This window comes from Melozone crissalis, unplaced genomic scaffold (assembly GCF_028551555.1).
Source record: "Melozone crissalis strain CALT ecotype California unplaced genomic scaffold, PUWL_Pcris_2 ptg000027l_1, whole genome shotgun sequence".
NCBI lineage: Eukaryota > Metazoa > Chordata > Aves > Passeriformes > Passerellidae > Melozone > Melozone crissalis.
The window spans coordinates 26,864,388-26,868,500 of record NW_026535805.1 but is presented as its reverse complement, the minus strand read 5'-3'; positions in this window follow the sequence as shown (position 1 = coordinate 26,868,500).

Genomic DNA, 4,113 nt, shown 5'->3' with positions numbered 1-4,113 from the left:
CGCGCGGGGCCGCGGCCGCCGCTCAGGCACCGCTGGGGCCGCTCCGCTGCCGCACTTCCGCCCCGCGCCGCGCGGCGCCCGCCGCCCCGCCCCTCCCGGCTCTCGGAGCGCTCCGATTGGCCGCGAGCTCTGGCGTAGCCCTGCCCTGGTCCGCTATTGGCCCGCCCCGCCTTCCACTCTGCTCGAGACACCGCCTTCAGGGGCAAATCGGCCCGGGGCGTCGCCGCCGTGGAGCTTTCTGGGTAATGGTGTTCACCGAGGTGGCTCCGCCGCGCGGACTAGTGGGCCCTGGACTACAGCTCCCAGCATGCCGCGGAGTGAGAGGCGGGTGCTCTGATTGGGCGAGCGGGGCCTGCGGGGCCGTGCCGGGTGTCCCGCCCGTCCTCGGGAATTGCGCCTCCCGGGGAATGGCCGCAGAGTTGCGGCGGGCGGTGAGGAGAGAGGAAAGGGGGCCCGGGGAAGCGCTGTTGTGCTGTAAAGCAGCACGGCGTGGGCAAAGCCCTGCGGCACCGGTGAACCGACACTGAGCAGGAGATGGTTCCGAGTCCGTAGTTCAAGGCTGGGGCGTTCTCCTGGGAGCAGCGGCTGAGGAGAACGCGGGCGGCTCGGCGAGCAGCAGAGCTCCCCCGCAGCACCCCCGGCCAGGCGGACTCCCACACGCTTGTATTCCTCTGTACGCTGCTACATTTGCTGCTGCATGTAGTTCAACATTCAGTATTTGGGGGAAATATCCCGGGGGGGATCCAGGAAAATCGAAATGTCCACTATGCGTAAGATTAACAGCAAAAAATGAAAGACCTGAGCGTGTTCTAGTACCAGTCGGTGAGGAACAGAAATTGAGTAAGAGCTCTTCAGTTTAACAGGAATAGGTATGGCAAGATCTAAGGGCTGTGTTTATCAAAATCAAAGTATCCTAATTGATGTTTTTCACCTTTTTAAATCTCTTGGTTTCATAGTTCAGTGTCTCATAACAGCTGAATGCAAACAATATCATTTGAATGTTGGCACCACCAAGACTGGAGCAGTAATGACAGTAAATAATCAACATCAGCTCTTTCAGTCCTGCAGCTCCATTACATGAAATCTGTCCCTTTGGCAGGCAGAATATTAGTACTCTTTACTCTGAGGCTGTGATACTAACTACAGAAACGAGATATGGGTATTTGGTAACACTAGTATATTCCAATCAAAACAATCTGGATAATGTGTATATTCTTTAGCATGCTGATAGCTTGCATCTTCAATTAACAGGCTTTGAGGGTGCACTTTACTCTCTTGCACAAAGGGGACAGCTCAGCAAAGAACTCTGTGCCTTTATTTCATAGTTCTCCCTTGCCATAGGTAGTGTGTTATTTCAGGCCAACTAACAGAATTGGGGAATAGATACCCTAGTCGTTCTTCCCCATTTTGGTGGGGCTGCTGTCTCATCTGGGTTCCTAAGCCCATTCATCTCCCACAGAGGGCACTCTTGGAACGATCTATTCAAGTTTCAAGCCATGTAGCTGAAGGTACATGGAAGTGGTACAAGTGACAGCAGTGAGGCCTCTTGCTCTCCTTTTGACTCCCACACTGTTCCCAAGGTCAAAGCTGAGAGCATCCTCCACTTTGTGTACTGCCTGTCAGGAAAGGCACTGAAAACAAGGAAATACTTCTTTTGCTCCTTCTGACCCCAGCTGCCCTTGTTTTATCCCTAGTTTGACAGGTGATGCAGCCATTCTCACAATCTACATGCATGTTGTCAAATTTATTTCTAAAATGATAATGAGAATAGCAAAACTTACTGCTTGTTCTTTCTGTTTCTTTGTACTTCTTGTTTTGGTGTTGCAATCAACAAACAACCATAGCTCGTGATCTGCTTGACAAGGAACAGGACAGTCCCAATGCAATGAAACTAGACCAATTTAACATTCTCACATCATTACCTCAAATTACAACTTCGGCATTTTATAAACACTTAAGTAAAAATGGATTTAGCTTCTGAATTTAGTGAACATTCAGGCTGGTTGGTGTAAAAGGTAAGAGATTAGGTTTATAGTACAGGTTTTACACTTCTCTGAGTAGCAATGACAATTCCTCTGTATGGCTTTTACTTTGACCTGTACATTCCATCCCACCCCAAAAGAAAGCAGTTAGCTATAGGTTCTTCAGTCAAAACCACAGAAAAACTGTTTGAGTTAGTTCCATGCTTCATATAGTAGCTCTACAACTATAGGAAATTCCACTTTTAAAGAACTTTGGGGTTTTTTCCCTTGCAAACCTGTTTTCCCCTCCAATCTGTTCACACAGGCTTGGTGTCAGCCTGGTTTTAGTAACTCCAGTCAGTGAAAGGTTATGCCTCCCTCAGCCAACAGAAGTTCTCTGTAGAGTAACACAGATCACAAGAGAATAAAAGAGGTTTTATGTATTTCAAAATACATAAACAAAATGTATGCATTTGCCATTCTAGAGACTTCAGTAATTACTGAGTGATTAAGTAGCTTACACTGTATGCTCTAGAAATAGCAACTGCAGCATTATGAAGAGAGTGAAAATGACCTACTGTGTGCAAGAGATGATGCAGCTGCTTAACTGTCAGCATGTAATCCATATAGCAATGAGTAGAGCATTTTTCCAGGAGCTCAAAAGCAGATAATTATCTATGATTTCCCTTCACCTCAGAGTTAGTGTTCTACACAAATTCATGTCAGGTTGTGCAGTGCTTTCCCTGCAAGTGTCACGTTAGGCCTTCTTGGTGTATCTGCCATGGTTCTCTATGCTGTGCTAAACAGATAATCAGTAAATACCTTTTCAGTAGGTTAACTGAGAATGTACTCGTTCCATAGGGTACGCAGGTGAGGAACACTACCAGGGTTAATGTGGTTTAACCTGCATCTTCATTAGAAGTTTTGCAGATTATATGCTTGAAGTGAGTTAATGAATCATGGATTATTCCTAGCCACACCTCAACAAGCTGCATCTGAAGTAATTTTAAAATAAGTGCTGCAAAAAAGGTTGAATGCTGATGCTCAGCTGTGATAAAACTTTTTCAGGAAGGGTGTTAGTGTGAGGTAGCAATCAACTCAAATAGGCACATGGCAGATTATGTTTCCCTGACTTCAAGAACAGAAAAATAGTTAAGAGAAGGAAAAATAAAACAGAGTACATTGTTTCATTACTTTATCTGTACCTTTAATAAAATCTTTAGATGATATATGCAAGTTACATAAATAATTGTCAGAATAAATAATTTTTAACTTAAGTATCTCTCACAGTCTATTTGGGATGCTCAGGGAAACTAACCACACACTTTAGCTTTTCCTAACTAAGCCAAATAAATTCTGTAAAGAAGGCAAAATTACATGAGGCAGCCTTAGGAGACCAAAATGAGTTTTCTTATTCTGAAATCCTTTCCTTGGCCTTTGTCCACCTGCCAGCTCTGGCATTCATCAGGCTCTTGCTGAGTGGGATAATTCATTAACCTGGACAAAAATTAACTTCCCTGTCTCAGGGCTAGTGAGTTAAGTTCATTCATAAAAAGACCTAACAGGCATTACCACCAAAGCAAAATGGATCTTGAAAGCAAACAGGTAGGGCGAGGAAAGTAGCTCAATCTACATGAGACAAAAATAATTTATGGTCATCTAAGATGTTACAGGCTCCAGCTTCCTGGAAAAAAGTTTCAGGCATTTCAAGGTTGCAGAAAATCTTGGATCAATCTTGGATTACTTTTGTGAAGACAAATTATGAGCCAAGATTCAACATTTCAAAAGCAGACCCAGACTAGTATGTTTGTCCAGGATCAAAACCAAGTTTGATGGTATTATGTGTGCTTGGTATTAACAGCAAAATAGAAATATAGCTGAAAGAAGAATTACAGTGGGCAAATAATACAAAGAGCATAGTAAATACCAAACCTGAAATGTAAAATGATGAAGATGAGACAAAGAAGAGCAACAGATGCCCACATGGCTCTTGCACATGAATAAAAGCCTGGTGCAATTCAGTGGTAAAGGCATATTAAAGTTCAAACCAATTTTTACATTAGAAATGCAAACCATCTCACAAACCCCACATTTTTATACCTTACTAGCATTTTAACAATAATTGAGGAAAACAGAAATTAATATAGGAAAT